The sequence below is a fragment of the Symsagittifera roscoffensis genome, chromosome 1, assembly GCF_963678635.1.
Source record: "Symsagittifera roscoffensis chromosome 1, txSymRosc1.1, whole genome shotgun sequence".
In the NCBI taxonomy this organism is placed as follows: domain Eukaryota; kingdom Metazoa; phylum Xenacoelomorpha; order Acoela; family Convolutidae; genus Symsagittifera; species Symsagittifera roscoffensis.
The window spans coordinates 50,537,273-50,563,159 of record NC_087062.1 but is presented as its reverse complement, the minus strand read 5'-3'; the positions used below and the strand labels follow the sequence as shown (position 1 = coordinate 50,563,159).

Here is a 25,887-nt window from a genome sequence, read left to right as displayed (position 1 = left end):
TTTAGAACTGTCGAGGAAGCTTTTATTTCAGTCGGCAAACAAGAGGTTATAAATTTTCTGGGAAGGTATTTCTTGTATAAGATTTCAATATTCAGTAGTTTTCTGAAGAAAATTAAGTAAAAACTCGATGTCCTTAACTTTGGAGATGCGGGGTATTGCTCCCCGTACTTCTGATTTGATAAGTGGGCGCTCTACCATTTGACCTACATCCCATGTCTATCAAATCTCGCGGAATTTTTTTTCGCTTAGTCAGCAACTATGAATTTTTTTTTTTCGTTCGGAGAAAATCTACTTGTTAGGAATTTCAATATGCAATAGATTATCAGGAGATAGTTATTAATAATTAATAAGTGACTCTAGATTTGGAGATGCGGGGCATTGATCCACGTACCTCTCGCATGTTAAGCGAGCGCTCTACCATTTGAGCTACATCCGCATGATTTATAACTGTCGAGGAAGCTTTTGTTTCAGTCGGCAACCAAGAGGTTAAAAGTTTTCTTGGAAGGTATTTTTTGTATAAGACTTCAATATTCAGTAGTTTTCTGAAGAAAGTTAAATAATTGCGCGATGTCCTTAACTTCGGAGATGCAGGCTATTGCTCCCCGTATTTCTGGCTTCCTAAGAAGGCGCTCTACCATTTGACCTACATTCCATGTGTATCAAATCTCGCAGAATTTTTTTCGCTTAGTCAGCAACTATGAAGTTTTTTTTTCGTTCGCAGAAAATCTACTCGTTAGGAATTTCAATATGCAATAGATTATCTGCAGATAGTGATTACCATTTGGTGAGCGGCTCTAGTTTTGGAGATGCGGGGCATCGATCCACGTAACTCTCGCATGGAAAGCGAGCTCTCTACCATTTGAGCTACATCCCCATAGTTTAAAACTGTCGAGGAAGCTTTTATTTCAGTCGGCAAACAAGAGTTTTAAATTTTCTGTGAAGGTATTTCTAGTATAAGATTTCAATATTCAGTAGTTTTCTGAAGAAAATTAATTAAAAACTCGATGTCCTTAACTTTGGAGATGCGGGGTATTGCTCCCCGTACTTCTGGCTTGATAAGTGGGCGCTCTACCTTTTCATCTACATCCCATGGTTTTCAAATCTCGCGGAATTTTTTTTCGCTTAGTCAGCAACTAAAAAGTTTTTCTTTTCGTTCGCAGAAAATCTACTTGTTAGGAATTTCAATATGCAATAGATTATCTGGAGATAGTGATTAACATTTACTGAGTGACTCTAGATTTGAAGATGCGGGGCTTTGCTCCCCGTACCTCTCGCATGCTAAGCGAGCGCTCTACCATTTGAGCTACATCCCCATGATTAATAACTGTCGAGGAAGCTTTTGTTTCAGTCGGCAAACAAGAGGTAAAAATTTTTCATGGAAGGTATTTCTAGTATAAGACTTCAATATTCAGTAGTTTTCTGAAGAAGGTTAATCAATTGCTCGATGTCCTTAACTTCGTAGATGCGGGGTATTGCTCCCCGTACTTCTGGCTTGCTAAGTAGGCGCTCTACCATTTGACCTACATCCCATGTTTATCAATTCTCGCGAAATTTTTTTTCGCTTAGTCAGCAACTAAGAAGTTTTTCTTTTCGTTCGCAGAAAATCTACTTGTTAGGAATTTCAATATGCAATAGATTATCTGGAGATAGTGATTACCTATTGATGAGTGGCTCTAGCTTTGGAGATGCGGGGCATCGATCCCCGTACCTCTCGCACGCAAAGCGAGAGCTCTACTAATTGAGCTACATCCCCTTAATTTAGAACTGTCGAGGAAGCTTTTGTTTCAGTCGGCAAACAAGAGGTTATAAATTTTCTGGGAAGTTATTTCTTGTATAAGATTTCAAAATTCAGTAGTTTTCTGAAGAAAATTAATTAAAAACTCAATGTCCTTAAATTTGGAGATGCGGGTTATAGCTCCCCGTACTTCTGGCTTGATAAGTGGGCGCTCTACCATTTGACCTACATCCCATGTTTATCAAATCTCGCAGAATTTTTTTCGCTTAGTCAGCAACTATGAAGTTTTTTTTTCGTTCGCAGAAAATCTACTGGTTAGGAATTTCAATATGCAATAGATTATCTGCAGATAATGATTACCATTTGATGAGTGGCTCTTGTTTTGGAGATGCGGGTCATCGATCCCCGTACCTCTCGCATGCAAAGCGAGAGCTCTACTATTTGAGCTACATCCCCATAATTTAGAACTGTCGAGGAAGCTTTTGTTTCAGTCGCAAAGAAGATGTTATAAATTTTCTGCGAAGGTATTTCTTGTATAATATTTCAATATTCAGTAGTTTTCTGAAGAAAATTAAATAAAAACTCGATGTCCTTAACTTTGTAGATGCGGGGTATTGCTCCCCGTACTTCTGGCTTGATAAGTGGGCGCTCTACCATTTGACCTACATCCCATGTTTATCAAATCTCGCGGAATTTTTTTCGCTTAGTCAGCAACTATTAAGTTTTTTTTTCGTTCGCAGAAAATCTACTTGTTAGGAATTTCAATATGCAATAGATTATCTGCAGATAGTGATTACCATTTGATGAGTGGCTCTAGTTTTAGAGATGCGGGGCATCAATCCCCGTACCTCTCGCATGCAAAGCGAGCGCTCTACCATTTGAGCTACATCCCCATAGTTTAGAACTGTCGAGGAAGCTTTTATTTCAGTCGGCAAACAAGAGGTTATAAATTTTCTGGGAAGGTATTTCTTGTATAAGATTTCAATATTCAGTAGTTTTCTGAAGAAAATTAATCAAAAACTCGATGTCCTTAACTTTGGAGATGCGGGGTATTGCTCCCCGTACTTCTGGCTTGATAAGTGAGCGCTCTACCATTTGACCTACATCCCATGTTTTTCAAATCTCGCGGAATTTTTTTTCGCTTAGTCAGCAACTATGAAGTTTTTCTTTTCGTTCGCAGAAAATCTACTTGTTAGGAATATCAATATGCAATGGCTTATCTGGAGATAGTGATTACCAGTTCATGAGTGACTCTAGATTTGGAGATGCGGGGCATTGATCCGCGTACCTCTCGCATGCTAAGCGAGCGCTCTACCATTTGAGCTACATCCCCATATGATTTAAAACTGTCGAGGAAGCTTTTGTTTCAGTCGGCAAACAAGAGGTTAAAATTTTTTATCTTGGAAGGTATTTCTTGTATAAGACTATATTCAGTAGTTTTCAGAACAAGGTTAATTAATTGCTCGATGTCCTTAATTTCGGAAATGCGGGGTATTGCTCCCCGTACTTCTGACTTGATAAGTGGGCGCTCTACCATTTGACCTACATCCCATGTTTATCAATTCTCGCGAATTTTTTTTCGCTAAGTCAGCAACTATGAAGTTTTTCTTTTCGTTCGCAGAAAATCTACTTGTTAGGAATTTCAATATGCAATAGATTATCTGGAGATAGTGATTACCATTTGAAGAGTGGCTCTAGTTTTGGAGATGCGGGGCATTAATCCCCGTACCTCTCGCATGCAAAGCGAGCGCTTTACCATTTGAGCTACATCCCCATAGTTTAGAACTGACGAGGAAGCTTTTATTTCAGTCGGCAAACAAGAGGTTATAAATTTTCTGGGAAGGTATTTCTTGTATAAGATTTCAATATTCAGTAGTTTTCTGAAGAAAATTAATTAAAAACTCGATGTCCTTAACTTGGGAGATGCGGGGTATTGCTCCCCGTACTTCTGGCTTGATAAGTGAGCGCTCTACCATTTGACCTACATCCCATGTTTTTCAAATCTTGCGGAATTTTTTTCCCTTAGTCAGCAACTATGAAGTTTTTCTTTTCGTTCGCAGAAAATCTACTTGTTAGGAATATCAATATGCAATGGATTATCTGGAGATAGTGATTACCAGTTCATGAGTGACTCTAGATTTGGAGATGCGGGGCATTGATCCCCGTACCTCTCGCATGCTAAGCGAGCGCTCTACCTTTTGAGCTACATCCCCATGATTTAAAACTGTCGAGGAAGCTTTTGTTTCAGTCGGCAAACAAGAGGTTAAAACTTTTATCTTGGAAGGTATTTCTTGTATAAGACTATATTCAGTAGTTTTCAGAACAAGGTTAATTAATTGCTTGATGTCCTTAATTTCGGAAATGCGGGGTATTGCTCCCCGTACTTCTGACTTGATAAGTGGGCGCTCTACCATTTGACCTACATCCCATGTTTATCAATTCTCGCGAAATTTTTTTCGCTTAGTCAGCAACTATGTTTTTTTTTCTTCTCGTTCGCAGAAAATCTACTTGTTAGGAAATTCAATATGCAATAGATTATCTGGAGATAGTGATTGCCATTTGATGAGTGGCTCTAGTTTTGGAGATGCGGGGCATCAACCCCCGTACCTCTCGCATGCAAAGCCAGCGCATTACCATTTGAGCTACATCCACATAGTTTAGAACTATCGAGGAAGCTTTTATTTCAGTCGGCAAACAAGAGGTTAAAAATTTTCTGGCAAGGTATTTCTTGTATAAGATTTCAATATTCAGTAGTTTTCTGAAGAAAAATAATTAAAAAATCGATGTCCTTAACCTTGGAGATGCGGGGTATTGCTCCCCATACTTCTGGCTTGATAAGTGGGCGCTCTACCATTTGACCTACATCCCATGTTTTTCAAATCTCGCGGAATTTTTTTTCGCTTAGTCAGCAACTATGAAATTTTTCTTTTCGTTCGCAGAAAATCTACTTGTTAGGAATATCAATATGCAATGGATTATCTGGAGATAGTGATTACCATTTATGAGTGACTCTAGATTTGGAGATGCGGGGCATTGATCCCCGTACCTCTCGCATGCTACGTGAGCGCTCTACCATTTGAGCTACATCCCCATGATTTAAAACTGTCGAGGAAGCTTTTGTTTCAGTCAGCAAACAAGAGGTTAAAATTTTTCTTGGAAGGTATTTCTTGTGTAAGACTTCAATATTCAGTAGTTTTCAGAACAAGGTTAATTAATTGCTCGATGTCCTTAATTTCGGAGATGCGGGGTATTGTTCCCCGTACTTCTGACTTGATAAGTGGGCGCTCTACCATTTGACCTACATCCCATGTTTATCAATTCTCGCGAAATTTTTTTCGCTTAGTCAGCAACTATGTTTTTTTTCTTCTCGTTCGCAGAAAATCTACTTGTTAGGAATTTCAATATGCAATAGATTATCTGGAGATAGTGATTGCCATTTGATGAGTGGCTCTAGCTTTGGAGATGCGGGGCATCGATCCCCGCACCTCTCGCATGCAAAGCGAGAGCTCTACTATTTGAGCTACATCCCCAGAATTAAGAACTGTCGAGGAAGCTTTTGTTTCAGTCGGCAAACAAGAGGTTATAAAATTTCTGGGAAGGTATTTCTTGTATAAGATTTCAATATTCAGTAGTTTTCTGAAGAAAGTTAATTAAAAACTCGATGTCCTAACTTTGGAGATGCGGGGTATTGCTCCCCGTACTTCTGGCTTGATAAGTGGGCGCTCTTCCATTTGACCTACATCCCATGTTTATCAAATCTCGGGGAATTTTTTTTTCGCTTAGTCAGCAATTATGCAGTTTTTCTTTTCGTTCGCAGAAAATCTTCTTGTTAGGAATTTCAAAATGCAATAGATTATCTGGAGATAGTCATTACCATTTGATGAGTGACTCAAGTTTTTGGAGATGCGGGGCATTGATCACCGTACCTCTCGCATGCTAAGCGAGCGCTCTACCATTTGAGCTACACCCCCATGATTTATAACTGTCGAGGAAGCTTTTGTTTCAGTCGGCAAACAAGAGGTTATAAATTTTCTGGGAAGGTATTTCTTGTATAAGATTTCAATATTCAGTAGCTTTCTGAAGAAAGTTAATTAAAAACTCGATGTCCTAACTTTGGAGATGCGGGTATTGCTCCCCGTACTTCTGGCTTGATAAGTGAGCGCTCTTCCATTTGACCTACATCCCATGTTTATCAAATCTCGGGGAATTTTTTTTTCGCTTAGTCAGCAACTATGCAGTTTTTCTTTTCGTTCGCAGAAAATCTTCTTGTTAGGAATTTCAAAATGCAATAGATTATCTGGAGATAGTCATTACCATTTGATGAGTGACTCAAGTTTTTGGAGATGCGGGGCATTGATCACCGTACCTCTCGCATGCTAAGCGAGCGCTCTACCATTTGAGCTACATCCCCATGATTTATAACTGTCGAGGAAGCTTTTGTTTCAGTCGGCAAACAAGAGGTTATAAATTTTCTGGGAAGGTATTTCTTGTATAGGATTTCAATATTCAGTAGCTTTCTGAAGTAAGTTAATTAAAAACTCGATGACCTTAACTTTGGAGATGCGGGGTATTACTCCCCGTACTTCTGGCTTGATAAGTGGGCGCTCTTCCATTTGACCTACATCCCATGTTTATCAAATCTCGCGGAATTTTTTATCGCTTAGTCAGCAACTATGAAGTTTTTCTTTTCGTTCGCAGAAACTCTACTTGTTAGGAATTTCAATATGCAATAGATTATCTGGAGATAGTGATTACCATTTGATGAGTGACTCAAGTTTTGGAGATGCCGGGCATTGCTCCCCGTACCTCTCGCATGCTAAGCGAGCGCTCTACCATTTGAGCTACATCCCCGTGATTTATAACTGTCGAGGAAGCTTTTGTTTCAGTCGGCAAACAAGAGGTTATAAATTTTCTGGGAAGGTATTTCTTGTATAAGATTTCAATATTCAGTAGTTTTTTGAAGAAAGTTAATTAAAAACTCGATGTCCTTAACTTTGGAGATGCGGGGTATTGCTCCCCGTACTTCTGGCTTGATAAGTGGGCGCTCTTCCTTTTGACCTACATCCCATGTTTATCATTTCTCGCGGAATTTTTTTTCGCTTAGTCAGCAACTATGAAGTTTTTCTTTTCGTTCGCAGAAAATCTACTTGTTAGGAATTTCAATATGCAATAGATTATCTGGAGATAGTGATTACCATTTGATGAGTGACTCTAGATTTGGAGATCCGGTGCATTGATCCCCGTACCTCTCGCATGCTAAGCGAGCGCTCTACTATTTGAGCTACATCCCCATGATTTATAACAGTCGAGGATGCTTTTGTTTCAGTCGGCAAACAGGAGGTTAAAGTTTTTCTTGGAAGGTATTTCTTGTATAAAACTTCAATATTCAGTAGTTTTCTGAAGAAAGTTAATTAATTTCTCGATGACCTTAACTTCGGAGATGCGGGGTCTTGCTCCCCGTACTTCTGGCTTGCTAAGTAGGCGCTCTACCATTTGAGATACATCCCATGTTTATCAAACCTTGCGGAACTTTTTTTCGCTTAGTCAGCAATTACGAAGTTTTTCTTTTCGTTCGCAGAAAATTGGGATTATCTGCAGGTAGTGATTACCATTTGATTAGTGGCTCAAGTTTTGGAGATTCCGGGCATCGATCCCCGTACCTCTCAAATGCAAAGCGAGCACTCTACCATTTGAGCTACATCCCCATAGTTTAGAAATGTCGAGGAAGCTTTTGTTTCAGTCGCCAAACAAGAGGTTAAAATTTTTCTGGGAAGGTGTTTTTTGTATAAGATTTCAATATTCAGTAATTTTTCTGAAAAAAATTAATTACAAACTCGATTTCCTTAACTTTGGAGATGCGGGGTATTGCTACCTGTACTTCTGGCTTGAGAAGTAGGCGCTCTGCCATTTGACCTACATCCCATGTTTATCAAATCTCGCGGAATTTTTTTCGCTTAGTCAGCAACTATGAAGTTTTTCTTTTCGTTCGCAGAAAATCTACTTGTTAGGAATTTCAATATGCAATAGATTATCTGCAGATAGTGATTACCATTTGGTGAGTGGCTCTAGTTTTCAAGATGCGGGGCATCGATCCCCGTACCTCTCGCATGCCAAGCGAGCGCTCTACCATTTGAGCTACATCCCCGTAGTTTAGAACTGTCGAGGAAGCTTTAATTTCAGTCGGCAAACAAGAGGTTATAAATTTTCTGGGAAGGTATTTCTTGTATAAGATTTCAATATTCAGTAGTTTTCTGAAGAAAATTAATTAAAAACTCGATGTCCTTAACTTTGGAGATGCGGGGTATTGCTCCCCGTATTTCTGGCTTGATAAGTGGGCGCTCTACCATTTGACCTTCATCCCATGGTTTTCAAATCTCACGGAATTATTTTTCGCTTAGTCAGCAACTATGAAGTTTTTCTTTTCGTTCGCAGAAAATCTACTTTTTAGGAATTTCAATATGCAATAGATTATCTGGAGATAGTGATTACAATTTGATGAGTGACTCTAGATGTGAAGATGCGGGGCATTGATCCCCGTACCTCTCGCATGCTAAGCGAGCGCTCTACCAATTGAGCTACATCCCCATGATTTATACCTGTCGAGGAAGCTTTTGTTTCAGTCGGCAAACAAGAGGTTAAAATTTTTCTTGGAAGGTATTTCTAGTATAAGACTTCAATATTCAGTAGTTTTCTGAAGAAGGTTAATTAATTGCTCGATAACCTTAACTTCGGAGATGCGGAGTATTGCTCCCCGTACTTCTGGCTTGCTAAGTAGGCGCTCTACCATTTGACCTACATCGCATGTTTATCAATTCTCGCGAAATTTTTTTTGGATTAGTCAGCAACTAAGAAGTTTTTTTTTTCGTTCGCAGAAAATCTACTTGTTAGGAAGTTCAATATGCAATAGATTATCTGGAGATAGTGATTACCATTTGATGAGTGGCTCTAGCTTTGGAGATTCGGGGCATCGATCCCCGTACCTCTCGCATGCAAAGCGAGAGCTCTACTATTTGAGCTACATCCCCATACTTTAGAACTGTCGAGGAAGCTTTTGTTTCAGTCGGCAAACAAGAGGTTATAAATTTTCTGGGAAGGTATTTCTTGTATAAGATTTCACTATTCAGTAGTGCTCTGAAGAAAGTTAATTAAAAACTCGATGTCCTTAACTTTGGAGATGCGGGGTATTGCTCCCCGTACTTCTGGCTTGATAAGTGGGCGCTCTACCATTTGACCTACATCCCATGTTTATCAAATCTCGCGGAATTTTTTTCGCTTAGTCAGCGGCTATGAAGTTTTTTTTTCGTTCGCAGAAAATCTACTTGTTAGGAATTTCAATATGCAATAGATTATCTGGAGATAATGATTCCCATTTGATGAGTGACTCTAGATTTGGAGATGCGGGGCATTGATCCCCGTACCTCTCGCATGCTCAGCGAGCGCTCTACTATTTGAGCTACATCCCCATAATTTATAACTGTCGAGGAAGCTTTTGTTTCAGTCGGCAAACAAGAGGTTAAAATTTTTCTTGGAAGGTATTTCTTGTATAAAACTTCAATATTCAGTAGTTTTCTGAAGAAAGTTAATTAATTGCTCGATGACCTTAACTTCGGAGATGCGGGGTATTGCTCCCCGTACTTCTGGCTTGCTAAGCAGGCGCTCTACCATTTGACCTACATCCCATGTTTATCAAATCTCGCGGAATTTTTTTTCGCTTAGTCAGCAATTATGAAGTTTTTCTTTTCGTTCGCAGAAAATTGGGATTATCTGCAGATAGTGATAACCATTTGATGAGTGGCTCTAGTTTTGGAGATGCCGGGCGTCGATCCCCGTACCTCTCGAATACATAGCGAGCACTCTACCATTTGACCTACATCCCATGTTTATCAAATCTCGCGGAATTTTTTTTTTCGATTAGTCAACAATTATGAAGTTTTTCTTTTCGTTCGCAGAAACTTGGGATTATCTGCAGATAGTGATTACCATTTGATGACTGGCTCTAGTTTTGGAGATGCCGGGCATCGATCCCCGTACCTCTCGAATACATAGCGAGCACTCTACCATTTGAGCTACATCCCCAAAGTTTAGAACTGTCGAGGAAGCTTTTGACCTCTTGTTTGGCGACTGAAATGTTTTGGCGACTGAAAAATTTTTAACCTCTTGTTTGGCGACTGAAATGTTTCAGTCGCCAAACAAGAGGTTAATATTTTTCTGGGAAGGTATTTCTTGTATATGATTTCAATATTCAGTAGTTTTCTGAAGAAAATTAATTAAAAACTCGATGTCCTTAACTTTGGAGATGCGGGTTATTGCTACCCCTACTTCTGGCTTGATAAGTGGGCGCTCTACCATTTGACCTACATCCCATGTTTAGCAAATCTCGCGGAATTTTTTTTTCGCTTAGTCAGCAACTATGAAGTTTTTCTTTTCGTTCGCAGAAAATCTACTCGTTAGGAATTTCAATATGCAAAAGATTATCTGGAGATAGTGTTTACCAGTTAATGAGTGACTCTAGATTTGGAGATGCGGGGCATTAATCCCCGTACCTCTCGCATGCTAAGCGAGCGCTCTACCATTTGAGCTACATCCCCATGATTTATAACTGTCGATGAAGCTTTTGTTTCAGTCGGCAAACAAGAGGTTAAAATTTTTCTTGGAAGGTATTTTTTGTATAAGACCTCAATATTCAGTAGTTTTCTGAAGAAAGATAAATAATTGCTCGATGTCCTTAACTTCGGAGATGCGGGGTATTGCTCCCCGTACTTCTGGCTTGCTAAGAAGGCGCTCTACCATTTGACCTACATTCCATGTTTATCAAATCTCGCGGAATTTTTTTTCGCTTAGTCAGCAACTATGAAGTTTTTTTTTCGTTCGCAGAAAATCTACTTGTTAGGAATTTCAACATGCAATAGATTATCTGCAGATAGTGATTACCATTTGGTGAGTGGCTCTAGTTTTGGAGATGCGGGGCATCGATCACCGTACTTCTCGCATGCAAAGCGAGCGCTCTACCATTTGAGCTACGTCCCCATAGTTTAGAACTGTCGAGGAAGCTTTTATTTCAGTCGGCAAACAAGAGGTTATAAATTTTCTGGGAAGGTATTTCTTGTATAAGATTTCAATATTCAGTAGTTTTCTGAAGAAAATTAATTAAAAACTCGATGTCCTTAACTTTGGAGATGCGGGGTATTGCTCCTCGTACTTCTGGCTTGATAAGTGGGCGCTCTACCATTTGACCTACATCCCATGGTTTTCAAATCTCGCGGAATTTTTTTTTCGCTTAGTCAGCAACTATGAAGTTTTTTTTTCGTTCGCAGAAAATCTACTTGTTAGGAATTTCAATATGCAATAGATTATCTACGATAGTGATTACCATTTGATGAGTGGCTCTAGTTTTGGAGATGCGGGGCATCGATCCCCGTACCTCTCGCATGCAAAGCGAGAGCTCTACTATTTGAGATACATCCCCATAATTTGGAACTGTCGAGGAAGCTTTTGTTTCAGTCGGCAAACAAGAGGTTATAAATTTTCTGGGAAGGTATTTCTTGTATAAGATTTCAATATTCAGTAGTTTTCTGAAGAAAATTAATTAAAAACTCGATGCCCTTAACTTTGGAGATGCGGGTTATTGCTCCCCGTACTTCTGGCTTGATAAGTGGGCGCTCTACCATTTGACCTACATCCCATGGTTTTCAAATCTCGCGGAATTTTTTTTCGCTTAGTCAGCAACTATGAAGTTTTTTTCGTTCGCAGAAAATCTACTTGTTAGGAATTTCAATATGCCATAGATTATCTGCAGATAGTGATTACCATTTGATGAATGGCTCTAGTTTTGGAGATGCGGGGCATCGATCCCCGTACCTCTCGCATGCAAAGCGAGCGCTCTACCATTTGCGCTACATCCCCATAGTTTAGAACTGTCGAGGAAGCTTTTGTTTCAGTCGGCAAACAAGAGGTTATAAATTTTCTGGGAAGGTATTTCTTGTATAAGATTTCAATTTTCAAAAGTTTTCTGAAGAAAATTTATTAAAAACTTGATGTCCTTAACTTTGGAGATGCGGGGTATTGCTCCCCGTACTTCTGGCTTGATAAGTGGGCGCTCTACCATTTGAACTACATCCCAAGTTTTTCAAATCTCGCGAAATTTTTTTTCGCTTAGTCAGCAACTATGAAGTTTTTCATTTCGATCGCAGAAAACCTACTTGTTAGGAATTTCAATATGCAATACATTATCTGGAGATAGTGATTACCATTTGATGAGTGACTATAGATTTGGAGACGGGGGCATTGATCCCCGTACCCCTCGCATGCTAAGCGAGCGCTCTACTATTTGAGCTACATCTCCATGATTTATAACTGTCGAGGAAGCTTTTGTTTCAGTCGGCAAACAAGAGGTTAAAATTTTTCATGGAAGGTATTTCTTGTATAAGGCTTCAATATTCAGTAGTTTTCTGAAAAAGGTTAATTAATTGCTCGATGTCCTTAATTTCGGAGATATGGGGTATTGCTCCCCGTACTTCTGGCTTGATAAGTGGGCGCTCTTCCATTTGACCTACATCCCATTTTTATCAAATCTCGCGGAATTTTTTTTCGCTTAGTCAGCAACTATGAAGTTTTCTTTTCGTTCGCAGAAAATCTACTTGTTAGGAATTTCAATATGCAATAGATTATCTGGAGATAGAGATTACCATTTGATGAGTGACTCAAGTTTTGGAGATGCGGGGCATTGATCCCCGTACCTCTAGAATGCTAAGCGAGCTCTCTACCATTTGAGCTACATCCCAATGATTTATAACTGTCGAGGAAGCTTTTGTTTCAGTCGGCAAATAAGAGGCTAAAATTTTTCTTGAAAGGTATTTCTTGTATAAGACTTCAATATTCAGTAGTTTTCTGAAGAAAGTTAATTAATTGTTCGATGTCTTTAACTTCGGAGATGCGGGGTATTGCTCCCCCGTACTTCTGGCTTGCTAAGCAGGCGCTCTACCATTTGACATACATCCCATGTTTATCAAATCTCGCGGAACTTTTTTTCGCTTAATCAGCTACTATGAAGTTTTTCTTTTCGTTCGCAGAAAATCTTCTTGTTAGGAATTTCAATATGCAATAGATTATCTGGAGATAGTGATTACCATTTGATGAGTGACTCAAGTTTTGGAGATGCGGGGCATTGATCCCCGTACCTCTCGCATGCTAAGCGAGCGCTCTACCATTTGAGCTACATCCCCATGATTTATAACTGTCGAGGAAGCTTTTGTTTCAGTCGGCAAACAATAGGCTAAAATTTTCCTTGAAAGGTATTTCTTGTATAGGACTTCAATATTCAGTAGTTTTCTGAAGAAAGTTAATTAAAAACTCGATGACCTTAACTTTGGAGATGCGGGGTATTGCTCCAAGTACTTCTGGCTTGATAAGTGGGCGCTCTTCCATTTGACCTACATCACATTTTTATCAAATCTCGCGGAATTTTTTTTCGCTTAGTCAGCAACTATGAAGTTTTTCTTTTCGTTCGCAGAAAATCTATCAATATGCAATAGATTATCTGGAGATAGAGATTACCATTTGATGAGTGACTCAAGTTTTGGAGATGCGGGGCATTGATCCCCGTACCTCTGGCATGCTGAGCGAGCGCTCTACCATTTGAGCTACATCCCAGTGATTTATAACTGTCGAGGAAGCTTTTGTTTCAGTCGGCAAACAATAGGCTAAAATATTTCTTGAAAGGTATTTCTTGTATAGGACTTCAATATTCAGTAGTTTTCTGAAGAAAGTTAATTAATTGTTCGATGTCTTTAACTTCGGATATGCGGGGTATTGCTCCCCGTACTTCTGACTTGCTAAGTAGGCGCTCTACCATTTGACCTACATCCCATGTTTATCAAATCTCGCGGAATTTTTTTTCGCTTAGCCAGCAACTATGAACTTTTTCTTTTCGTTCGCAGAAAATTTACTTCTTAGGAATTTCAATATGCAATAGATTATCTGGAGGTAGTGATTACAAGTTGATGAGTGACTCTAGTTTTGGAGATGCGGGGCATCGATCCCCGTACTTCTCGCATGCAAAGCGAGCGCTCTACCATTTGAGCTACATCCCCATAATTTACAACTGTCGAGGAAGCTTTTGTTTCAGTCGGCAAACAAGAGGTTATAAATTTTCTGGGAAGGTATTTCTTGTATAAGATTTCAATATTCAGTAGTTTTCTGAAGAAAATTAATTAAAAACTCGATGTCCTTAAATTTGGAGATGCGGGGTATTGCTCCCCGTACTTCCGGCTTGATAAGTGGGCGCTCTACCATTTGACCTACATCCCATGTTTATCAAATCTCGCAGAATTTTTTTCGCTTAGTCAGCAACTATGAAGTTTTTTATTCGTTCGCAGAAAATCTACTTGTAAGGAAAATCAATATGCAATAGATTATCTGGAGATAGAGATTACCATTTGATGAGTGACTCAAGTTTTGGAGATGCGGGGCATTGATCCCCGTACCTCTAGAATGCTAAGCGAGCTCTCTACCATTTGAGCTACATCCCAATGATTTATAACTGTCGAGGAAGCTTTTGTTTCAGTCGGCAAACAAGAGGCTAAAATTTTTCTTGAAAGTTATTTCTTGTATAAGACTTCAATATTCAGTAGTTTTCTGAAGAAAGTTAATTAATTGTTCGATGTCTTTAACTTCGGAGATGCGGGGTATTGCTCCCCGTTTTTCTGGCTTGATAAAAGGGCGCTCTTCCATTTGACCTACATCCCATGTTTATCAAATCTCGCGGAATTTTTTTTCGCTTAGTCAGCAACTATGTAGTTTTTCTTTTCGTTCGCAGAAAATCTACTTGTTAGGAATTTCAATATGCAATAGATTATCTGGAGATAGTGATTACCATTTGATGAGTGACTCAAGTTTTGGAGATGCGGGGTATTGATCCCCGAACCTCTCGCATGCAAAGCGAGCGCTCTACCATTTGAGCTACATCCCCATGATTTATAACTGTCGAGGAAGCTTTTGTTTCAGTCGGCAAACAAGAGGTTAAAATTTTTCTTGGAAAGTATTTCTTGTAGAAGACTTCAATATTCAGTAGTTTTCTGAAGAAATTTAATTAATTTTTCGATGTCCTTAACTTTGGAGATGCGGGGTTTTACTCCTCGTACTTCTGGCTTGCTAAGTGGGCGCTCTTCCATTTGACCTACATCCCATGTTTATCAAATCTCGCGGAATTTTTTTTCGCTTAGTCAGCAACTATGAAGCTTTTCTTTTCGTTCGCAGAAAATCTACTTGTTAGGAATTTCAATATGCAATAGATTATCTGGAGATAGTGATTACCATTTAATGAGTGACTCAAGTTTTGGAGAGGCGGGTCATCGATCCCCGTACCTCTCGCATGCAAAGCCAGCGCATTACCATTTGAGCTACATCCCCATGATTTATAACTGTCGAGGAAGCTTTTGTTTCAGTCGGCAAACAAGAGGTTAAAATTTTTCTTGGAAAGTAATTCTTGTATAAGACTTCAATATTCAGTAGTTTTCTGAAGAAATTTAATTAATTTCTCGATGTCCTTAACTTTGGAGATGCGGGGTTTTGCTCCCCGTACTTCTGGCTTGCTAAGTGGGCGCTTTACTATTTGACCTACATCCCATGTTTATCAAATCTCGCGGAATTTTTTTTCGCTTAGTCAGCAACTATGAACTTTTTCTTTTCGTTCGCAGAAAATCTATTTGTTAGGAATTTCGATATGCAAGAGATTATCTGGAGATAGTGATTACCATTCGATGAGTGGCTCTAGTTTTGGAGATGCGGGTCATCGATCCCCGTACCTCTCGCATGCAAAGCCAGCGCATTACCATTTGAGCTACATCCCCATAATTTTGAACTGTCGAGGAAGCTTTTGTTTCAGTCGGCAAACAAGAGATTATAAATTTTCTGGGAAGGTATTTCTTGTATAAGATTTCAATATTCAGTAGTTTTCTGAAGAAAGTTATTTAAAAACTCGATGTCCTTAACTTTGGAGATGCGGGGTATTGCTCCCCGTACTTCTGGATTGATGAGTGGGCGCTCTACCATTTGACCTACATCCCATGTTTATCAAATCTCGCGGATTTTTTTTTTCGCTCAGTCAGCAACCATGAAGTCGGCATTGATCCCCGAACGTCTCGCATGCTAAGCGAGCGCTCTACCATTTGAGCTACATCCCCATGATTTATAACTGTCGAGGAAGCTTTTGTTTCAGTCGGCAAACAAGAGGTTAAAATTTTTCTTGGAAAGTAATTCTTGTATAAGACTTCAATATTCAGTAGTTTTCTGAAGAAATTTAATTAATTTCTCGATGTCCTTAACTTTGGAGATGCGGGGTTTTGCTCCCCGTACTTCTGGCTTGCTAAGTGGGCGCTTTACCATTTGACCTACATCCCATGTTTATCAAATCTCGCGGAATTTTTTTTCGCTTAGTCAGCAACTATGAACTTTTTCTTTTCGTTCGCAGAAAATCTATTTGTTAGGAATTTCGATATGCAAGAGATTATCTGGAGATAGTGATTACCATTCGATGAGTGGCTCTAGTTTTGGAGATGCGGGTCATCGATCCCCGTACCTCTCGCATGCAAAGCCAGCGCATTACCATTTGAGCTACATCCCCATAATTTTGAACTGTCGAGGAAGCTTTTGTTTCAGTCGGCAAACAAGAGATTATAAATTTTCTGGGAAGGTATTTCTTGTATAAGATTTCAATATTCAGTAGTTTTCTGAAGAAAGTTATTTAAAAACTCGATGTCCTTAACTTTGGAGATGCGGGGTATTGCTCCCCGTACTTCTGGATTGATGAGTGGGCGCTCTACCATTTGACCTACATCCCATGTTTATCAAATCTCGCGGATTTTTTTTTTCGCTCAGTCAGCAACCATGAAGTCGGCATTGATCCCCGAACGTCCGCATGCTAATCGAGCGCTCTACCATTTGAGCTACATCCCCATGATTTATAACTGTCGAGGAAGCTTTTGTTCCAGTCGGCAAACAAGAGGTTAAAATTTTTCTTGGAGAGTAATTCTTGTATAAGACTTCAATATTCAGTAGTTTTCTGAAGAAATTTAATTAATTTCTCGATGTCCTTAACTTTGGAGATGCGGGGTTTTGCTCCCCGTACTTCTGGCTTGCTAAGTGGGCGCTTTACCATTTGACCTACATCCCATGTTTATCAAATCTCGCGGAATTTTTTTTCGCTTAGTCAGCAACTATGAAGTTTTTTTTTCGTTCGCAGAAAATCTACTTGATAGGAATTTCAATATGCAATAGATAATCTGGAGATAGTGATTACCTTTTTGATGAGTGGCTCTAGTTTTGAAGATCCGGGGCATCGCTCCCCGTACCTCTCGCAAGCATAGCAAGCGCTCTACCATTTGAGCTACATCCCCATAGTTTAGAACTGTCGTGGAAGCTTTTATTTCAGTCGGCAAACAAGAGGTTACGAATTTTCTGGGAAGGTATTTCTTGTATGGGATTTCAATATTCAGTAGTTTTCTGAAGAAAGTTAATTAAATACTCGATGTGCTTAACTTTGGAGATGCGGGGTAGTGCTCTCGTATTTCTGGCTTGATAAGTGGGCGCTTTACCATTTGACCTACATCCCATATTTATCAAATGTCGCGGAATTTTTTTTCGCTTAGTCAGCAACTATGAAGTTTTTCTTTTCGTTCGCAGAAAATCTACTTATTAGGAATTTCAAAATACAATAGATTATGTGGAGATAGTGATTACCATTTGATGAGTGGCTCTAAATTTGAAGATGCGGGGCATTGATCCCCGTACCTCTCGCATGCTAAGCGAGCGCACTAACATTTGCGCTACAAATCTCGCGAAATTTTTTAAATCAAATCTCACCGAATTTGATAAGAATCTCGCGGAATTTTTTTTCGCATAGTCAGCAACTATGAAGTTTTTCTTTTTGTTCACAGAAAATCTATTTGTTAGGAATTTCAATATGCAATAGATTATCTGGAGATCGTGATTACCATTTGATGAGTGGCTCAAGTGTTGGAGATGCGAGGCATTGATCCCCGTACCTCTCGCATGCTAAGCGAGCTCTCTACAATTTGAGCTACATCCCAATGATTTAAAACTGTCGAAGAATCTTTTGTTTCAGTCGGCGAACAAGAGGCGAAATTTTTTTTGGAAGGTGTTTCTTGTATAAGACTTCAATATTCAGTAGTTTTCTGAAGAAAGTTAATTAATTGCTCGATGTCCTTAACTTCGGAGATGCGGGGTATTGCTCCCCGTACTTCTGGCTTGCTAAGTAGGCGCTCTACCATTCGACCTACATCCCATGTTTATCAAATCTCTCGGAATTTTTTTTTTCGCTTAGTCAGCAACTCTGAAGTTTTTCTTTTCGTTCGCAGAAAATCTACTTGTTAGGAATTTCAATATGCAAAAGATTATATGGAGATAGTGATTACCATTTGCTGAGTGGCTCTAAATTTGGAGATGCGGGGCATTGATCACCGTAACTCTCGCATGCTAAGCGAGCGCTCTACTATTTGAGCTACATCCCCATGATTTAAAATTGTCGAGGAAGCTTTTGTTTCAGTCGGCAAACAAGAGGTTAAAATTTTTCTGGGAAGGTATTTCTTGTATAAGACTTCAATATTCAGTAGTTTTCTGAAGAAATTTAATCAATTGCTCGATGTCCTTACTTTCGGAGATGCTGGGTATTGCTCCCCGTTTTTCTGGCTTGCTAAGTGTGCGCTCTATCATTTGACCTACATCCCATGTTTATCAAATCTCGCGGACTTTTTTTTCGCTTAGTCAGCAACTATGAACTTTTTCTTTTCGTTCGCAAAAAGTTCACTTGTTAGGAATTTAAATATGCAATAGATTATCTGGAGATAGTGATTACCATTTGATGAGTTGCTCAATTTTTGGAGATACGGGGCATTGATCCCCGTACCTATCGTATGCTAAGCGAGCGCTCTACCAATTGAGCTACATCCCCATAGTTTAAAACTGTCGAGGAAGCTTTTGTTTCAGTCGGCAAATAAGAGTTTAAAATTTTCCTTGGAAGGTGTTTCTTGTAAAAGACTTCAATATTCAGTAGTTTTCTGAAGAAAGTTAATTAATTGCTCCATGTCCTAAACTTCGGAGATGCGGGGTATTGATCCCCGTACCTCTAGCATGCTAAGCGAGCTCTCTACCATTTGAGCTACATCCCAATGATTTAAAACTGTCGAAGAATCTTTTGTTTCAGTCGGCGACTAAGAGGCGAAATTTTTTTGGAACGTGTTTCTTGTATAAGACTTCAATATTCAGTAGTTTTCTGAAGAAAGTTAATTAATTGCTCGATGTCCTTAACTTCGGAGATTCGGGGTATTGCTCCCCGTACTTCTGGGTTGCTAAGTAGGCGCTCTACCATTCGACCTACATACCATGTTTATCAAATCTCTCGGAATTTTTTTTTCGCTTAGTCAGCAACTCTGAAGTTTTTCTTTTCGTTCGCAGAAAAGAAAATCCGAACGCACTTGTTAGGAATTTCAGTATGCGAAAGATTATATGGAGATAGTGATTACCATTTGCTGAGTGGCTCTAAATTTGGAGATGCGGGGACATTGATCACCGTAACTCTCGCATGCTAAGCGAGCGCTCTACTATTTGAGCTACATCCCCATGATTTCAAATTGTCGAGGAAGCTTTTGTTTCAGTCGGCAAACAAGAGGTTAAAACTTTTCTGGGAAGGTATTTCTTGTATAAGACTTCAATATTCAGTAGTTTTCTGAAGAAATTTAATTAATTGCTCGATGTCCTTACTTTCGGAGATGCTGGGTATTGCTCCCCGTTTTTCTGGCTTGCTAAGTGTGCGCTCTACCATTTGACCTACATCCCATGTTTATCAAATCTCGCGGAATTTTTTTTTCGCTTAGTCAGCAACTATGAAGCTTTTCTTTTCGTTCGCAGAAAATCTTCTTGTTAGGATTTTCAATATGCAATAGAATATCTGGAGATTGTGATTACCATTTGATGAGTGGCTGAAGTTTTGGAGATGCGTAGCATTGATCCCCGTACCTCTCGTCTGCTACGCGAGCGCTCTACCATTTGAGCTACATCCCCATGATTACAAACTGTCGAGGAAGCTTTTGTTTCAGTCGGCAAACAAGAGGTTAAAATTCTTCCTGGAAGGCGTTTCTTGTATAAGACTTCAATAAAGGTAGTTTTCTGAAGAAAGTTAATTAATTGCTCTATGTCCTTAACTTCGGAGATGCGGGGTATTGCTCCCCAGTACTTCTGGCTTGCTAAGTAGGCTCTCTACCATTCGACCTATATCCCATGTCTATCAAATCTCGCGGAATTTTTTTGGCGGAGTCAGCAACTATGAAGTTTTTTTTCGTTCGCAGAAAATCTACTTGTTAGGAATTTCAATATGCAATAGATTATCTGGAGATAATGATTACCATTTGATGAGTGACTCTAGATTTGGAGATGCGGGGGATTGATCCCCGTACCTCTCGTATGCTAAACGAGCGCTCTACCAAATGAGCTACATCCCCATAGTTTAAAACTGTCGAGGAAGCTTTTGTTTCAGTCGGCAAATAAGAGTTTAAAATTTTCCTTGGAAGGTGTTTCTTGAAAAGACTTCAATATTCAGTAGTTTTCTGGAGAAAGTTAATTAATTGCTCTATGTCCTAAACTTCGGAGATAGGGGTATTGCTCTACGTACTTCTGGCTTGCTAAGTAGGCGCTCTACCATTCGACCTATATCCCATGTCTATCAAATCTCGCGGATTTTTTTTCGCTTAGTCAGCAACTATGAAGCTTTTCTTTTCGTTCGCAGAAAATCTACTTGTTAGGAATTCCAATATGCCATAAGTTATCTGGAGATAGTGATTACCATTTGATGAGTGGCTCTAGTTTTCGAGATCCAGGGCATCGCTCCCCGTACCTCTCGCATGCAAAGCGAGCGCTCTACCATTTGAGCTACATCCCCATAGATTAGTACTGTCGAGGAAGCTTTTGTTTCAGTCGGCAAACAAGAGGTTATAAATTTTCTGGGAAGGTATTTCTTGTATAAGAGTTCAATATTCAGTCGGCAAACAAGAGGTTATAAAATTTTTCTGGGAAGCTATTTCTTGAATAATACTTCAATAATCAGTAGTTTTCTGAAGAATTTTAATTAATTGCTCGAGGTCCTTAACTTTGGAGATGCGGGGTATTGCCCCCCGTACTTCTGGCTTGCTAAGTAGGCGCTCTACCATTCGATCTATATCCCATGTCTATCAAATCTCGCGGAATTTTTTTTCGCTTAGTCAGCAACTATGAATCTTTTCTTTTCGTTCGCAGAAAATCAACTTGTTAGGAATTTCAATATCTAATAGAATATCTGGAGATCGTGATTACCATTTGATGAGTGGCTGAAGTTTTGGAGATGCGTAGCATTGAACCCCGTACCTCTCGACTGCTACGCGAGCGCTCTACCATTTGAGCTACATCCCCATGAAACTGTCGAGGAAGCTTTTGTTTCAGTCGGCAAACAAGAGGTTAAAATTCCTCTTGGAAGGTGTTTCTTGTATAAGACTTCAATAAAGGTAGTTTCTGAAGAAAGTTAATTAATTGCTCTATGTCCTTAACTTCGGAGATGCGGGGTATTGCTCCCCGTACTTCTGGCTTGCTAAGTAGGCGCTCTACCATTCGACCTATATCCCATGTCTATCAAATCTCGCGGAATTTTTTTTCGCTTAGTCAGCAACTATTAAGCTTTTCTTTTCGTTCGCAGAAAATCTACTTGTTAGGAATTTCAATATGCAATAGAATATCTGGAGATCGTGATTACCATTTGATGAGTGGCTGAAGTTTTGGAGATGCGTAGCACTGATCCCCGTACCTCTCGTCTGCTACGCGAGCGCTCTACCATTTGAGCTACATCCCCATGATTACAAACTGTCGAGGAAATTTTGTTTCAGTCGACAAACAGGAGGTTAAAATTCCTCATGGAAGGTGTTTCTTGTATAAGACTTCAATAAAGGCAGTTTTCTGAAGAAAGTTAATTAATTGCTCTATGTCCTTAACTTCGGAGATGCGGGGTATTGCTCCCCGTACTTCTGGCTTGCTAAGTAGGCGCTCTACCATTCGACCTATATCCCATGTCTATCAAATCTCGCGGAATTTTTTTTCGCTTAGTCAGCAACTATGAAGCTTTTCTTTTCGTTCGCAGAAAATCTACTTGTTAGGAATTTCAATATGCAATAGATTATCTGGAGATCGTGATTACCATTTGATGAGTGGCTCTAGTTTTGGATATTCCGGGCATCGATCCCCGCACCTCTCGCATGCAAAGCGAGCGCTCTACCATTTGAGCTACATCCCCATAGTTTAGAACTGTCGAGGAAGCTTTTGTTTCAGTCGGCAAACAAGAGGTTATTAATTTCGCTTAGCCAGCAACTGTGAAGTTTTTCTTTTCGTTCGCAGAAAATCTACTTGTTAGGAGTTTCAATATACAATAGATTATCTGCAGATAGTGATTACCTTTATCACTATCTGCAGAAGTTTTGCAGATATCTTTGCACCTTTATCACTATCTGCAGAATTTCTGTGAAGTTTTTCTTTTCGTTCGCAGAAAATCTACTTGTTAGGAGTTTCAATATGCAATAGATTATCTGCAGATAGTGATTACCTTTTGGAGATCCGGGGCATCAATCCCCGTATCCGGGGCATCAATCTACTTGTTAGGAGTTTCAATATGCAATAGATTATCTGCAGATAGTGATTACCTTTTGGAGATCCGGGGCATCAATCCCCGTACCTCTCGCATGCAAAGCCAGCGCTCTACCATTTGAGCTACATCCCCATGATTACAAACCGTCGATGAAGCTTTTGTTTCAGTCGGCAAACAAGAGGTTAAAATTCCTCATGGAAGGTGTTTCTTGTATAAGACTTCAATAAAGGTAGTTTTCTGAAGAAAGTTAATTAATTGCTCTATGTCCTTAACTTCGGAGATGCGGGGTATTGCTCCCCGTACTTCTGGCTTGCTAAGTAGGCGCTCTACCATTCGACCTATATCCCATGTCTATCAAATCTCGCGGAATTTTTTTTCGCTTAGTAAGCAACTATGAAGCTTTTCTTTTCGTTCGCAGAAAATCTACTTGTTAGGAATTTCAATATGCAATAGATTATCTGGAGATCGTGATTACCATTTGATGAGTGGCTCTAGTTTTGGATATTCCGGGCATCGATCCCCGCACCTCTCGCATGCACAGCGAGCGCTCTACCATTTGAGCTACATCCCCATAGTTTAGAAATGTCGAGGAAGCTTTTGTTTCAGTCGGCAAACAAGAGGTTATTAATTTCGCTTAGCCAGCAACTGTGAAGTTTTTATTTTCGTTCGCAGAAAATCTACTTGTTAGGAGTTTCAATATGCAATAGATTATCTGCAGATAGTGATTACCTTTATCACTATCTGCAGAAGTTTTGCAGATAGTTTTGCACCTTTATCACTATCTGCAGAATTTCTGTGAAGTTTTTCTTTTCGTTCGCAGAAAATCTACTTGTTAGGAGTTTTAATATGCAATAGATTATCTGCAGATAGTGATTACCTTTTGGAGATCCAGGGCATCAATCCCCGTATCCGGGGCATCAATCTACTTGTTAGGAGTTTCAACATGCAATAGATTATCTGCAGATAGTGATTACATTTTGGAGATCCGGGGCATCAATCCCCGTACCTCTCGCATGCAAAGTCAGCGCTCTACCATTTGAGCTACATCCCCATAGTTAAGAACTGTCGAGGAAGCTTTTGCTTCAGTCGGCAAACAAGAGGTTATTTTTTTCGCTTAGCCAGCAACTGTGAAGTTTTTCTTTTCGTTCGCAGAAAATCTACTTGTTAGGAGTTTCAATATGCAATAGATTATCTGCAGATAGTGATTACCTTTGGAGATCCGGGGCATCAATCCCCGTACCTCTCGCATGCAAAGGGAGCGCTCTACCATTTGAGCTACATCCCCATAGTTCAGAACTGACGAGGAAGCTTTTGTTTCAGTCGGCAAACAAGAGGTTATTAATTTCGCTTAGCCAGCAACTGTGAAGTTTTTCTTTTCGTTCGCAGAAAATCTACTTGTTAGAAGTTTCAATATGCAATAGATTATCTGCAGATAGTGATTACCTTTATCACTATCTGCAGAAGTTTTGCAGATAGTTTTGCACCTTTATCACTATCTGCAGATTTTCTGTGAAGTTTTTTTTCGGGGCATCAATCAACTTGTTAGGAGTTTCAATATGCAATAGATTATCTGCAGATAGTGATTACCTTTTGGAGATCCGGGGCATCAATCCCCGTACCTCTCGCATGCAAAGCGAGCGCTCTACCATTTAAGCTACATCCCCATAGTTTAGAACTGTCGAGGAAGCTTTTGTTTCAGTCGGCAAACAAGAGGTTATTTTTTTCGCTTAGCCAGCAACTGTGAAGTTTTTCTTTTCGTTCGCAGAAAATCTACTTGTTAGGAGTTTCAATATGCAATAGATTATCTGCATTATGGAGATCCGGGGCATCAATCCCCGTACCTCTCGCATGCAGAGCGAGCGCTCTACCATTTGAGCTACATCCCCATAGTTTAGAACTGTCGAGGAAGCTTTTGTTTCAGTCGGCAAACAAGAGGTTATTAATTTTTCGTTCGCAGAAAATCTACTTGTTAGGAGTTTCAATATGCAATAGATAATTGCATTTTGGAGATCCGGGGCATCAATCCCCGTACCTCTCGCATGCAAAGCGAGCGCTCTACCATTTGAGCTACATCCCCATAGTTTAGAACTGTCGAGGAAGCTTTTGTTTCAGTCGGCAAACAAGAGGTTATTAATTTCGCTTAGCCAGCAACTGTGAAGTTTTTCTTTTCGTTCGCTGAAATTCTACTTGTTAGGAGTTTCAATATGCAATAGATTATCTGCAGATAGTGATTACCTTTATCACTATCTGCAGAAGTTTTGCAGATAGTTTTGCACCTTTATCACTATCTGCAGATTATCTGTGAAGTTTTTCTTCGGGGCATCAATCTACTTGTTAGGAGTTTCAATATGCAATAGATTATCTGCAGATAGTGAATACCTTTTGGAGATCCGGGGCATCAACCCCGTACCTCTCGCATGCAAAGCGAGCGCTCTACCATTTGAGCTACATCCCCAAAGTTTAGAACTGTCGAGGAAGCTTTTGTTTCAGTCGGCAAACAAGAGGTTATTTTTTTTCGCTTAGCCAGCAACTGTGAAGTTTTTCTTTTCGTTCGCAGAAAATCTACTTGTTAGGAGTTTCAATATGCAATAGATTATCTGCAGATAGTGATTACCTTTGGAGATCCGGGCATCAATCCCCGTACCTCTCGCATACAAAGCGAGCGCTCTACCATTTGAGCTACATCCCCTAGTTTAGAACTGTCGAGGAAGCTTTTGTTTCAGTCGGCAAACAAGAGGTTATTAATTTCGCTTAGCCAGCAACTGTGAAGTTTTTCTTTTCGTTCGCAGAAAATCTACTTGTTAGGAGTTTCAATATGCAATAGATTATCTGCAGATAGTGATTACCTTTATCACTATCTGCAGAAGTTTTGCAGATATCTTTGCACCTTTATCACTATCTGCAGAATTTCTGTGAAGTTTTTCTTTTCGTTCGCAGAAAATCTACTTGTTAGGAGTTTCAATATGTAATAGATTATCTGCAGATAGTGATTACCTTTTGGAGATCCGGGGCATCAATCCCCGTATCCGGGGCATCAATCTACTTGTTGGGAGTTTCAATATGCAATAGATTATCTGCGGATAGTGATTACCTTTTGGAGATCCGGGGCATCAATCCCCGTACCTCTCGCATGCAAAGCCAGCGCTCTACCATTTGAGCTACATCCCCATGAATACAAACCGTCGAGGAAGCTTTTGTTTCAGTCGGCAAACAAGAGGTTAAAATTCCTCATGGAAGGTGTTTCTTGTATAAGACTTCAATAAAGGTAGTTTTCTGAAGAAAGTTAATTAATTGCTCTATGTCCTTAACTTCGGAGATGCGGGGTATTGCTCCCCGTACTTCTGGCTTGCTAAGAAGGCGCTCTACCATTCGACCTATATCGCATGTCTATCAAATCTCGCGGAATTTTTTTTCGCTTAGTAAGCAACTATGAAGCTTTTCTTTTCGTTCGCAGAAAATCTACTTGTTAGGAATTTCA

General features: G+C 39.7%; 4 non-coding genes across 4 annotated transcripts; all 4 read right to left on the bottom strand.

Annotated features, from left to right (window-relative positions):
* Positions 1-8,247: 8,247 nt before the first annotated feature.
* Trnaa-agc (transfer RNA alanine (anticodon AGC)) lies at positions 8,248-8,320 on the bottom strand. The gene has a single exon. It is a non-coding gene; the product is annotated as a tRNA-Ala (tRNA).
* A 4,564-nt stretch (positions 8,321-12,884) lies between these two features.
* Positions 12,885-12,957, bottom strand: Trnaa-agc (transfer RNA alanine (anticodon AGC)). Its single transcript has one exon. It is a non-coding gene; the product is annotated as a tRNA-Ala (tRNA).
* Positions 12,958-14,629: 1,672 nt separating this feature from the next.
* Trnaa-ugc (transfer RNA alanine (anticodon UGC)) lies at positions 14,630-14,702 on the bottom strand. Its single transcript has one exon. It is a non-coding gene; the product is annotated as a tRNA-Ala (tRNA).
* A 5,472-nt stretch (positions 14,703-20,174) lies between these two features.
* Trnaa-agc (transfer RNA alanine (anticodon AGC)) lies at positions 20,175-20,247 on the bottom strand. Its single transcript has one exon. It is a non-coding gene; the product is annotated as a tRNA-Ala (tRNA).
* Positions 20,248-25,887: the final 5,640 nt, after the last annotated feature.